General features: G+C 33.6%; 1 protein-coding gene across 2 annotated transcripts in view; it reads right to left on the bottom strand.

Moving 5' to 3' along the window:
- Nucleotides 1-9,221, bottom strand: part of LOC135704187 (serine-rich adhesin for platelets-like) — a 171,287-nt gene extending 162,066 nt beyond the window's left edge. The window contains exon 1 of one of the 2 annotated variants that reach the window (XM_065225620.1): nt 9,055-9,221. The gene's annotated coding sequence lies outside the window, so the exon portion shown is untranslated. The remainder of the gene's footprint in view (nt 1-9,054) is intronic. The other variant, XM_065225624.1, reaches the window with a different exon arrangement.
- Between the last annotated feature and the right edge of the window lie 5,599 nt (nt 9,222-14,820).

Here is a 14,820-nt window from a genome sequence, read left to right as displayed (position 1 = left end):
GAAGCCAGAGGGCTGACGGAACAGTCAAAAGAAAGTTCATGGACAAGTTGGGGAAAAATTTCGGAAGACTTCAGGAAAATTGCAGGAACTTTCATGGAGTTCCGAGTAATTATGTGATATTTAGAATCATTTATGGAATGTTTAAAAAACTTCAGAGACATTGTGGGGATTTTTTTCTAATTTCAGGAAAGTTTCTTAATCATTTTTATCTGAATTTAAGGGGTCGACCCCGGCGTAGTGGTTAGCATCCATACCTCTCACGCTAAAGTCACAAGTTCAAATCTCACCGCCGGACAAGTCACGAATGACCCAAGAGCGTTACAGTGACTATAATAAAAAATAAAAAAAAAAATATTTCCTTGCATGTTCTAAAGATACAGATAATTTCCTGAAATTCAAAAACCATCCCTAAAGACACCGCAATGTTGTTGTTTTCGGACCTGAAGTTTTCGGAACAATCCTGAAATGCACTTCGGAACATCCCATCCCATAAATTACTCAGAACTCCTTGAAAGTTCCTTCAATTTGCCTGAAGTGTAATGGGGCTGTTTTGAAGTTCTCGGAAATACCAGAAAATCTCTAATCTTCTTTGAATGTCATTGGACTATCTTGAAAATTTGAATTTCTTAATATCTTTATCAATAATCTTTAAATTAATGGACCATCAGCATTGAAGTTCATTGATCTCCCTAATTTTTATAATTTTTTAAAGTTCTCGAAACTGCCACGGAACTTCTTAAAATGCGCTCACAATATTCTGATGCTCATGCAACTTTCATATCGTTTCCAAAATATGTATAAACCTCTCGGAACTTCGTTGAAGTTTCCAGAAATTGCCTGAGTTTCTCGGAACTCCTTCAGGAATTTTCCTAAAACTATTGATCTGTCCTGATGTTCCCAGAGCTTCCCAAAAGATCTTCACATTCTCCTGAAACAAACGGAACTGCCCTCAAAAACCATTTCCTTGAAGTTCTTTGGACTTGTGAAGTTTCCGAAATATTTATGATGTTGCCATAAGTTCTCTAGAGTTGCCTTAAATTCCAGAGTTCTCGAATTTTAACAGAAGTTAATGAAGCTTTCTTTAATTTAACTTACCCTTATGAACGTACCCGAAATTCTGATCATTTCTTAAGTTTCAGAACTTCTTAAAAGTTCCCGCAGTTTTCCTGAAGCCAATGGAACGAACCGCAATAAAATTCTGAAAGCATTTCTGATGTTCCGGGGCAATTGAATAAAACAACTGACGGGTTGCAGAGATAAACCAGCCGAAGGCTGAAAATCTCTTTAATAAAGTAATAAAAAAAAACTGACGGGAGAAAATGGATGAACCTTTCGAGCGAAGTCAGAAGAAGCTTCCATGGGAAATCGGTATAACTTCTGGGAGGAATCGGAAAATAACTTACGAATAAACTTCAGGAAGTCAAAAATGGAAATTTTAGGGGACCTTATTGTTCACTGAATAAAAGTATTCCCATGAATTAGCGGGATAGGCGATCACCTGATTCACGATTCATTAACATTAGTCGATAGAGTATCGTATAAGAAATGTTTAATGATGAAAAATTGAGATATTAAAAAAGAAAAGAAAAATGAAAGCCTCTCACAATAGCTTTCTTTGACAGTTCAGCGCGTGCAGGCAATAATCATATTGATTATTTAAATAAATCGGTATATATCGGTATGAAATCTCAAAAATCTGTATTTTGAGAAAAAAATATCTGTATATCGGTAGCAAGTTCGAAAATAGGTATAAAACTTATAAGTCGGTGTATCTGGCAACGCTGGTAACATGTCAAATAAAGAAAATTGTTGTTGTCTGGGATATTTATCTTAATTAATCTTGAATATTGAAAATTTCAGCAGGTCTCGAATTTTAAATTGGTCACAAATCCGGTATCTAAGTCGACCAAAATTCTAAGCCTAGGCCTGCATACAATTTTCGAATTTATGTCTAAGCCTGAAATCTTGAAAATCTTCCAAAGTCTCAGAATCCTAAAAAATCAAAGTGTCAGACCCTTGTTTTTTTTAAATTCACGATCTAAAATTTCCTGCAGGAAGGCATCATACATATTTATGTATTTATCATTTAGTTTAATTTATTTATAAATTAGTTTTATTTATTTGTTTTTTTTTTTATTTATGTATATATTTTTTTATTTAAAATTATATTTATTTATTTATTTATTTATTTATTTATTTATTATTTAATTTTATTTTTATTATATATTTATATATTTATTTATCACTTTATTTATTTATTACTTTATTTATTTATTAGTTTATTTATTCATTATTTTATAAAATCATAATTTATTTTATTAATTATTTATTTTATTTTATTATTAATTGTTTATTAATTTATGTTTTTTTTTATTTTTTTTATTTATAAATTTATTAAATTATTAACACATGAATTTAACAATTAATCAATTCATCATCAATTTATCAACAATTTATCATCAATTTACCATCAATTTATCGTAAAATTATCATCAATTTATCATAAACTTATCATAAATTTATCATCAATTTATCATCAATTTATCATCAATTTATCATCAATTTATCATCAATTAATTATCAATTAAACATCATTTTATCATCAATTTCTCATTAATTTATCATCAATTTATCATCAATTTATCATCAATTTATCATCAATTTATCATCAATTTATCATCAATTTATCATCAATTTATCATCAATTTATCATCAATTTATCATCAATTTATCATCAATGTAACATTTATTTATCATCAATTGATCATCAATTGATCATCAATTTATCATCAATTTATCATCAATTTATTATAAATTTACCATCAATTTATCATCAATTTATCATCAATGTAACATTTATTTATCATCAATTGATCATCAATTGATCATCAATTTATCATCAATTTATCATCAATGTAACATTTATTTATCATCAATTGATCATCAATTGATCATCAATTTATCATCAATTTATCATCAATTTATTATAAATTTACCATCAATTTATCATCAATTTATCATCAATGTAACATTTATTTATCATCAATTGATCATCAATTGATCATCAATTTATCATCAATTTATCATCAATGTAACATTTATTTATCATCAATTGATCATCAATTGATCATCAATTTATCATCAATTTATCATCAATTTATCATCAATTTATCATCAATTTATCTTCAATTTATCATCAATTTATCATCAATTTATTTATTCAATTAACCAATTTATCAATTTATCAATTTATCAATTGATCAATTTATCAATTTATCAATTTATCAATCTATCAATTTATCAATTTATCAATTAATCCATTTATCAATTTATCAATTTACCAATTGATAAATTTATCAATTTATCATCAATTGATCATCAATTTATCATCCATTTATCATCAGTTTATCATCAGTTTATCATCAGTTAATCATCAATTTATCATCAATTTAGCATCAATTTATCAATTATTCAATTAATCAATTTATCAATTATTTAATTAACCAATTTATCAATTTATCAATTTATCAATTGATCAATTTATCAATTTATCAATTTATCAATCTATCAATTTATAAATTTATCCATTTATCAATTTATCAATTCACCAATTGATAAATTTATCAATATATCATCAATTGATCATCAATTTATCATCCATTTATCATCAGTTTATCATCAGTTTATCATCAATTTATCTTTAATTTATCTTGAATTTATCATCAATTTATCACTTTATCAATTTGCCATCAATTTATCATCAGTTTATAACCAATTTATCATCAATTTGTCATCAATTTATCATCAATTTATCAATTACTCAATAAATCAATTTATCAATTTATCAATTGATCAATTTATCAATTTATCAATTTATCAATTGATCAATTTATCAATTTATCATCAATTGATCATCAATTTATCATCCATTTATCATCAGTTTTTCATCAGTTTATCATCAGTTTATCATCAATTTATCATCAATTTATCATCAATTTATCAATTAATCAATTAATCAATTTATCAATTAATCAATTAACAAATTTATCAATTTATCAATTTATCAATTGCTCAATTTATCAATTGATCAATTTAACAATTTATCAATTTATCAATGTATCAATTTATCAATTTATCCATTTATCAATTTATCAATTTACCAATTGATCAATTTATCAATTTATCATCAATTGATCATCAATTTATCATCCATTTATCATCAGTTTATCATCAGTTTATCATCAATTTATCTTCAATTTGTCATGAATTTATTACTTTATCAATTTTTCATCAATTTATCATCGATTTATCATCAATTTATCATCAATTTATGAATTTATCAATTTATCAATTAATCAATTAATCAATTTATCAATGAATCAATTAATCAATTTATCAATTCATCAATTTAACAATTTATCAATTTATCAATGTATCAATTTATCAATTTATCCATTTATCAATTTATCAATTTATCATCAATTGATCATCAATTTATCATCCATTTATCATCAGTTTATCATCAATTTATCTTCAATTTATCATAAATTTATCACTTTATCAATTTGTCATCAATTTATCATCAATTTATCATTTAATTTATCATCAATTTATCAATTTATCAATTAACCAATTTATCAATGAATCAATTAATCAATTTATCAATTCATCAATTTAACAATTTATCAATTTATCAATGTATCAATTTATGTATTTATTTATTTGTTTATTTGTATATTTATTTATTTATTTAATTTTATTTATTCATTTAGTTGCGTGTTTATGTATTTATGCATTTATGTGTGTTATTATGAATTTATATTTTTAAGTATTCAGCCATAGTTCAACGATACTGTGTATTTAAGAATTTCGTAAAAATTGGTAGTTTTATTTCTTATCGCAAAATATGGGAAGCGTTTTTTTTTTTATTTTGTCATTTCGGCGCCTATTTCCTTGTTAAGGTAGTTTAAAAAATGTTTTTTTTTCAAAAATTACTTTTTTCACAAATTTGTAACTTTTGAACCGGCTCGATTTCAAAGATCAAAATATCAAATGAAAGGGAATTAAAATTATATTTGTATTAAACAATTGGGATTCTGTATTGCAAAACATTGATTGAATGTGTTTTTGTGTGTTTTTCATGGTTTTTAGACAAAGAGCGTAATATGTTTTTTTATATTTTTCCTTGAAAATTTAGGCTTTTTTACACAACATATAAAAAAATCAGTGATGTGCTTTTTTTTCAATATTGGGTTACATTTTTTTTTAAGTTATCAAGTTTTGGGTGTTCGCTCAATACTCCCATGCGACTAGACTACTATGCGTCGTGACCATGTCACAATCGCTATAAATCAATGGAGATGCATGGGAGTATCACCGGTTGGAAACTAACGATTTAAAATTGGCTCACTAATTGACTAGCCTATTGGTCGCAAGCAAATCGATTAACGTACCCCATTCTAGTCGAAATTCTAGTACTAAACTAACTATGTATGTTTTGATTCGCTATGGAAATTTGACAGATAAAAAGAGGGGTTAGTGGTTTTTCCTATGTTTCGAGGGGTGAATCGATTAGCTTGGGACCGAAGAGAGTACCAGAGCTGAGCCAAAAAGTTGAGCACGTTATTTCGGGACCTTCTAGTCTTAGAGTTACCGCTATGGTAGTATCGTCGCCAAAACCCAAAACTTGCTAATTTCAAAAAAAAATTAAAACTACATTTCCCAACGAATTTAGTCAATGAAGTGCAAAAGTAACCAACAAGCACTTTAAAGTTGCAGCCTGTCAGCATTATAGACGCTTATAATTTCTATCGATAACAGTCGACCAGCCGATGGTAAGACCGAAAAAGGCGAAATAATTGGCCAGTAAAATGCTAGAGAAGAGTCTCCAAATAGCTTTCACGATTGCTGATATTAGACCTGAAGATAAATGTCAAACCGAGTCAAAGTAATTGCATGTTCTACTTTATCGACATTGAAAGGAGCAAATGTAAACAAAAATATAGATAGAACTTTTCATCTCTTTCACTCTTACACACCATGCTTCCGACCAACACCAAAAAAACCGACCAACTTGAAATGACAGATCACTGCATCAATTTAGCATTATAGAAAGCTTACAAGCATTACAAGTTCAACCTTTAGTAGTTGCGTTATATGTGATTATAGGGCCAGATGTCGATATTTGTAAACCAGGTCACTGCTGATCTGTAGTTTGCGAATATAAGGAATTCTGAATTAAAGTAGACGCTTTATTATTAATCCTTGTGGTTACTTGGGTGGTCGTAATTTGTAAGAGAATATTGCAAGAGAAAATTTGCACAGCCTCTAATGACTTGATCTCAACTTTTCATCAATTTCAACGAAAATTGACGGTGCTTTTTGTAAGCATCTGTCACAATTTCCAAATAAATAGATCATGTTCATTGGTCTCAACTGTTGGTGAGATTAAATTACAAGGAAATCAAACTCAGATGCCGACCTTTTAATTATATTGGTCTTAATTGCTATGAAATAAAATTGGTCAGATTTACAAAATAAATAATCCACAACTTCGAATGAAATTTAAAAAAAAAAATAAACGCACTAAAAACCATAGAAGCATACAGTTTTGATCTGCAATATGAGGAGGTTTCACGGTGATCATGAGCAGGGATGGAAAATCATTTACATTCATTTCGTGCATTCATTTACATTCATTTGCCTCTAACTTTTTTCATAAACCGAATACCGTAAAATGATGTATGAAGCTTTTGTAGCTTTTGATATTAACTACAACTTTTGAAAACTTCTCAAATCTGAATCTCTTATGCATGACGAAATAGAGCTGGCAGAACATGTTATTGTTTTTCAAGGAATGTAATTTACATTCCCTGAAAAACAATGGTGGGTTCTTATCGCTTTGATTCATCATACATAAGAGATACAGATTTGAGTTGTTGACAAAAGATGTAGCTTATATCAAAGCCTACAAAAGCTTCAAACACAATTTTACGGAATTCTGTTGGTAAAAAAGTTAGAGGCAAATGAATGTAAATGAATGCATGAAATGAATGTAAATGATTTTCCATCCCTGATCATGAGCCTAAAAAGGTGCCCATGGACCAGCTTTTGGCACGACTTATTATTCATTTAAGTCGGAGTCGGAGTCGGACTCGGTATTTTTTTTTCGACTCCATCTTCAACTCCTCATGTTCAAAAATATATCTAACTCCGACTCCGATTCAGATTTCACAGTTGTGATATGTGTATCGAAAAATCATGATGAAAGTTATGAAAATTGGTTGATAGTGGAATTTTATTTAGAATAGTTGAATTAATTCCACTCTGCGTTTGCAATGGAAAATAATATCCTTTTTTTTCTCTTAAAAAATCAGATAGAAGTTAGAATAGTCCTTGCAATACAATGAACTACTTCTAAAGGAAGTTGAAGATATTTAGACTTCATTGATGATTACCTTCTATATAGTACAGTCAACTCGCCTTAACTAGGTGAATATCCAGTTTAATCCAGTCGTTAGTCTCTCAGATACGATATTTGTAATACTTGTATCATGGTAAATAAATGTAATCTGGTATTTTCTCGTGAATCGTGGAACTGTATGGAACTCATAACACCCAAGTAACCAACAAACCCACAAATTTCCCATTTTTTTTTTTTTTAATATGAAGGTACTTTTTGTTTTCCTAATGTTGAAAAATGCGTCCGGCTCCGACTCCGATTCCGACTCCACAATCCTGATCTAAAATGAATATTCAAGACGCATGAATAGGTGATCTAACTAAAATTGTAAGTTATACCGCATAAATTTACATACAAATAGCAAGGCTTAAGATTGGTCATCCCAAGGTTATAATCCGACCATGTTGAAGAAATGGGCTTAACACGGAGAATTGTTGAATATTATTAGGTTTTATTTCTTCGAAATCAGTTCAAATACAACCAGGACAAACCACCTAGTTCACCTTCAATTACAAAGCACTATTTATAAAGCTATAAGACATAATTACAAAAGAAAATTGTGTGCCCATTAGACACATTGATGCCAGAGCACAATTATCCAAGTGAGTAACCCTAATAATGCCTCACGTCAAACAACCTTTTCTAGTGACAATAGTCACACTTAGGCTAGGCAATCATAACACCGAAATCTAAGAATCACTTCCGCCCTCTGACAAACGAATTACCTAATAACAGACTAATTACACACCAATTAAGAGCACCCCGACACAGACGTTTGCTGCCTTGATTCTCGTGCTCTGGTTCGAAGATTCTCCACCCCGGGCAGAGTAGAACCAATCCTATTCTGTACAGCCTCAGCACAAACAGCCGATCAGCAAATATTTGTACACCGTCAGGTCCGACCTGACAAACAAGGAACTGAACGGATGCCAACCCTCGACTCAATTTGCGTATAGTCACGCTAGAACCGTAGACATAGAAGGTGGTAGCAACCAACTGAAGACAAAAAAAAAACTTAATCCTCACTTCAGACACGCTGATCTCCAGTTGATATTGATTTCTTGAGCACTCCTTAATGTCCTGTAAGATCAACTCGAAATCGAAATATAGATTGTTTTGACAATTATCGAAACCCACAATTTCAGCTCACATGATATGGGCCAATTAGATTGCGAAAAAGTGAAGGCTTCTGTTACTGTTGCTGCTGCTACTGCTGCTCAATACTGCTTTTGGACTCTGTACGACTGGTTTCTCCTTTTTCGAATCCTTCTTCTCGCGCGTAAGAACACTCGGGACTGGTCATTAATTCAGACGGGTTTTTTTTTTCCTTTTCGCGGACCCACAGTTTTGCAATCATAACCACACAAACACACCTTAAGGCTTTCGTTCTGCTCTTTTAGTATTTCACAAGTGCGAAGAATTCCACTGCTTTTTCTTGTTTTTCATTCTTTTGAACAATTTCTGCAGCTACGCGATCACATGTCACTTAATTCGGGTTTCTTAAATACCCCTTTTTTCCCCCAGTTGCCCTCATTTGCGCGCACTGTCTGAATGAAATTCATCACCATCATCATCATTCCCACACTACTCACAATTAATTATTCCAGGGGAACCAAAAACAGAAACAGAACCACACCGGCCCAGCACTCAAAAGCACAATCGACGAAATTTCTGCTTCAGCAGAGAACAGGTTACTTGCTTCCGCACGCAACGAAATCTTTCACTCGACTGCGATCCTCTGGCTCAGGTTGTACTTTTCAGAATGTTGCGCGAGCACCCGGGCGCGAAGATCAAGTGTGTGGCGATCGTCGGATCGAGAGTTGGCACAGCAAGCAACAGCGCGCGATCGCCCCTCGGCATCCCTACACCACACCACACCGAAACCACATCACACATTCAAAACACTAATGCGGCGCGGTGCATATACTTTACCTACACTAACATGCAATACCGATGGAATGGAGTGCAGAAGAAGACGACGGCGAGACGGAAATCGACGTCGACGCACAGTTCAAATCGGACGTCGCGACGGTGCAACGTTTTTGAAGCAGTGGCGGTCACCGCGTCGTCGTCCGTGATAGGACTTTTGAAATAAGCTCAGGTGACAACGCGCCAGTGCGATGCAATAAGTGCAACAAATATAGGAAACAATCGCTATCGACCGGGGTGTCGCAATCACTACTACACGTGAGCGTGCAACATCGCGCGTGTTTATATCGAAGATAGGGATGTTGCTGTTTGGTGTTGAAAATTAAATATAGAAAGTAATATTTTCCTATTAATGTAGTTAAGAAGTTCAATCGCAGGAGCTTTACGGAGCCGATATTTCATTGATTGTAGTATAACAAGAGTAAACTACAAACAATGAAATTCATACTATACGTACACACTAAGATTATTTTACCGAAATCTGTGAAATTTTACCGAAATCTCAACAGCTCAACGTTCGGTAAACAGTTTAGTTTTTTTTATGTAAGACATTTTGCATCCATAGATGCATTCATGACTCGAAGTTTTTTCACAGTTTTCCTGTAATTATTTAACGAATATCTGGGAAAAATCACAGAAAATCTGTGAAAAATCACCGAACGTTGCTGAGATGTCGGTAAAATTTCTCAACTTTCGGTAAAATAATCTTAGTGTGTATGTACGGTTTACTCGAGGGGAAAAAATAAACATTTTGGGAGAACCCGAATAAAAATGTACCATACAAAAACAAGAGAACTTATTGTTACAATGCAATAAAATCCATTGTACCAACCTTAAATTGTAGTGCCAAAAGCAATAAAAATACAATAGAACTTATTGATTTGTACTTCCTGCGCTTTGATCAGAGAGCGTATAGGGCATCGTTGTGCCAGGTTGGTCGTGGCACATTTCGAGTATGAGAGAATGATTACACTTTGCTCAAAAGTGCCTGAGTAAAATGCAAGTACCTACTTTCGATGATAACCCGTAGTTGCGATAGTGAAGCTGTATACCCAAATTCTCGTTTATGTCCGGGCGTGTTTGCTCGAAACCTTTTTATTTAATTTTGTGTGGGGGATGGGTTTCGGGTGTGGATGGGCATATGGGTGATAATGTGAAGTTTACGTTAGGATAAAGTTGAAACATTGAAAAATGTATCGCTTCAGTTTGAGAAGTACTTCACTTCGCAACCGATGAACCATTCTGATGGCCCACATTACCGTGCAGGCACCGTGGGTTGGCAGGATCCAATATGGGACAGCTTGATGTTTATTACTGATAGTACAGTTAAAACTGTATTTTTGAGCTTTATCTCTATATATTACTTAGTGTTTCCTATCATGTTGGTGTTCGCTGATTCAATAGCATTGAGCTGTCCATAGTTGGGCGTTGTTGATTTTGTGGTACTTGCACAACATTTTATGTGAGTACCCAAGTAACCATATAATCACAAAATAACTTTAAATGTAGGTTCAGAGTGAGACAATGTCACTGAGATACGATATGGTTAGTTGGGTATTCAGATGAAACTATTACTTTAAAAAACTGATCCTGGTTGTACCTCTTTTTCGTTTTCACCGTTTTCACACGCAAAAAAAACCGTTCTTTTATTCGTGAAGAAAAAAAATCATGATTCCGTGAACTGCTAGTTCATCTGAATTCATGACTTTATTCCCGTAAAAGTGATTACTTAATTCGGATTTTCAAGACTGTAATCACAAATCCATGAACATAGTTCACACCTATTCAGTGCAACCAAAAAAATCTTAACGCTATATAAAATTCAAAATGAAATCATGATTTCGTGAACCATGAACCCATAAGCGTGATTTCGTTCCTGCTGAACGAGCAGTTGTTCATGACCAGTTGTTTGGCAGGCAAGATTCGAGTTCACTTATATCAGCTAGATATGAACTATTCCGGCGGTGGCAGCAGCGAGCGGTGGCAGTAGAATTGGTAAACCAACGAGTGCTGAATTCACCAATCAATATATTTTATACGGCGAATGATCGTCTAGTTTACGGGCACTGGTACAACAGCAATTTCGTCTAGCTTCGGAGTGAACAGTGGAGCCGGCTCCAGTGCAGGTGTTTTGGGCGCTAGTTGCTTTCAAGAGTAGTTTGGATTTTTTCCCCGGGACTGGCTTTGTCCTACGCTTCTTCTTCTGTATCGATGACTACCTTGGCAGGTTCTGGTCTTTCGTCGTATTTTAGCTGCAGATTTTTCGGTGGTGCTAACGGTAGATCTTGGTAAACTACCAGCAGTGGTGCACCGATTATTTCATGGACAAAACATTGACAATAATATTATTGTTTACATTTTGAAGCTCATGAACCGTGCTCCCGTTTTCTAGCACAGGTTCACGTTATCATCTCATGAACTGAAATCACGTTTACCAGAACTGAAAATCATGATTTTCAAAACAGAGTTCACGTTTCTATGACTTCTATTACCATTGCTGGTGCCCGGTGCACCTAGGGTTACCATATGGTATCCTAAAGGAGGACATGTCCTCCTTTTTCAATAATTTTTCTACATCCTCCTTTTGCTCGAAAATGTCCTCCTTTTTATTCCTTGAACTTTTTCCAGTAACATATTCATAAAATTGTTTTCAAAGAGCGTTGTTTGCAGAGCTTATTTGCTTAATAGATCAGTGCACGAAGATTTGTTGCACTCTTCTCTCACCCGTAAATTTTGACAGTTTTGGGTGGTTTGTTTTGGCTCCCATTCGTTGCCTCAGAGACAAAATGATAGGAACCAAAAAGTGAGGTTAGGGACCGTGCACTGCTCTATTATGACGTAACCTCATCTTATCTAGGGTGGGACTAGGAGTATTGAGATGTTCAAGTCCGGTTGTATTGGTGCGATATGTGAGAGCGTGTTAATGAAAACCCAAGGAAAATACATAACAAATCGCTGTCAAGCTTATTTTGATACACGCTATTTACTAGCAAAATTTGGGTAGAATCCATCCAGATCGGTAAAAACTGAAACTACCCAAAAAATGGGTAAAATGTGTTTGAAGTGACAAGTTGACAAATGAACAACGTCGATCGAATTCATGTCGATGTTCTTCATTTTTCAACTTGTCACTTCAAACACAGTATACCCATTTTTGGGTAGGTTCAGTTTTGACCGATATGGGTGGATTCTACCCAAATTTGGGTAGTTTTGAAATAGCGTGTACATTTAATTTCATACATTTTTTAGGTTAGCCAGAGGAAAATAATAAACAACTTTACACGGCGATATACTCGCTGTTGTGCGTGCGTTAAACGTCACTAATCTCTATACTACAGCTGTCAACCTCCCTACATTTAGGCTGCGGTTCATTTGGTGAATTTTAATGTTATAATGTTCGAAAATCTCTCTATTGTTGATCCTGTGATTTTCGAAAAAGTGCTTGTCAAAATTGATTCCTAGTCTGACAGGAATAAGTCTGGTACAATAGCAGGTTTATTTGAAAATTTTCTATCTGTCAAATTTAAGTTAACATTCACCAAATGGAACACAGCCACACATATTGAATCTAACATGTGTTTGATTTTGACGTTCTGGTTCTATGGGATTTTAGGTATTTCAAGCATAACTATTCAAATCGACGTATCTGATTTTAGTACCAGCTAGTAGGGAAAAGATTTCCCTACCTGACAATGGTGTTTGTTTGCGTGGGTGAGTTAGCAGTTAAGACAAATCGTCGATTGAAAAGATTGTTTACAAAAGTAGGTACGTCGATTTGAATAGTTACGCTTGATTAGCCTTCGGCTGAAAATCTCTCACATAAAGATTTTAAAAAAAGTTACGCTTGATTTTTTTAGTCCGCTGCCTTACTGAGAGCGGAGAGGCACGCGTGAAATCGAATGAAAGAAATAATATCCATAAAAAGAATTATTTTGTATAGAACGCTAAGCGCGCCTCTTCGCTCCCACTATGGCAGCAGCTTCAGAGTCCTGTGCTGAATCAATGATTAAAATTAACAGATTGCTTAAATGTTCCATGTTGTTATCAATCAGCAATGACATGATAAAAGATGGGATGGTAAGGCTGTAAATCTGTAGTTTTCATGCAAATCCGCTGGACTAGATCATTTCCAAGTATCAAAAATCAATTATGAAAGCTAGCTTGATGCATTTTCAGAAGTATAACGAGAAGATGAATTGAATTGGTAACGACTACAAGTTATAAACAATCTCAATTGAACCTTTGCAAATCACGAATTTTGTGATAGCGCACATATTATTAAAACATTTGATAAAAACTCATTGTCCTCATTTAATGTTAAGCAAAGGAATCATTGTCCTCCTTAATCTCCAAGCCTCAAATGAAATTTCCTCCTTTTCAAGTTTTTGATATGGTAACCGTGTACCGTAACTCAGGCGTTACGATTATTTTGTGGAACAATGTTCACGATTCCATGAATTTTATTCATGGTGTATATTCGAAAACGAAAAATTTACTTGTTCCGAAATTCGTGACTTGAGGTTGACAAATTTCAGAACGGATTTTTTCCCGTGCATGTAACACTATTTGATATTAATAACCGCACCGAGCGTTCATTCCGGGTGGTGAGCGAACCTGAAGAAGAACAAGATAACTATACAGAATGAGTGGTACCATAGCGCCCCTTCTCGGAACGAGTGTACCTGTGGACCTGGTCTACGATTCAAAGTTGGCTTCTGTGATGATCAGTATCACATAAAAGGTAAATAGGTAGCAACATCTTCATCGAAATGTAAGTATTATTGACAATAATCATAACAACCGACTTGCATAAGTGATGATATAACATATACATAAACATTTAAACACATATACAAAAGGAAAGGGGTCCAACAGGGCACCCGATTGAAGCAATTTGGACGGGGAGAGTGGGAATGCCAACTCCCTGTTGATAAAATTTCGTGGATAAAGGGCTGACTCTTCTCCCCACTTATTGGGGCATCTTCCTGTTTGGGGGCTCGTCTTTTTGACCAATTGTGCGATCATGTTGCTGGAAGGATATTGCCCCGTAGATGCGTATAGGTAACTTTGCCTATCGATCCACCCAATCCGTTTTTGGCCCTTCATACAGCGACGTGTTGAGGTTATTAAGCTTGATCAAGACAAACAGAGACTTAGTTTCCGTACTACAATGGGTGGTAAACCACTATCTATCCATCTATCTCAGATGAATCAATTTATCAGGAATAGTAGAAAAGTGTTTCGCTTCCTATGCAGGGCCCAACAAAGTCACTTTCAATCGAAAATCGTCAGGTGACGACGAAGCTGTCAACCATAACTTTCAATTTTTTTCCTCTGTTCGGGACATAAAACTACTGCGACCAGTAATTTCATCTATTGTAGTATATCCCGTGTCCTTAGTTTAGTGCATGTCGCATTACTTCATCACT

The sequence above is a fragment of the Ochlerotatus camptorhynchus genome, unplaced genomic scaffold, assembly GCF_037179485.1.
Source record: "Ochlerotatus camptorhynchus isolate MF236.1 unplaced genomic scaffold, CSIRO-AGI_Acam_v1.1 ptg000232l, whole genome shotgun sequence".
NCBI classification, from domain to species: Eukaryota; Metazoa; Arthropoda; class Insecta; order Diptera; family Culicidae; genus Ochlerotatus; species Ochlerotatus camptorhynchus.
Note: the sequence above shows the minus strand (reverse complement) of the source record. Positions and strands in the feature narration are given on the sequence as shown.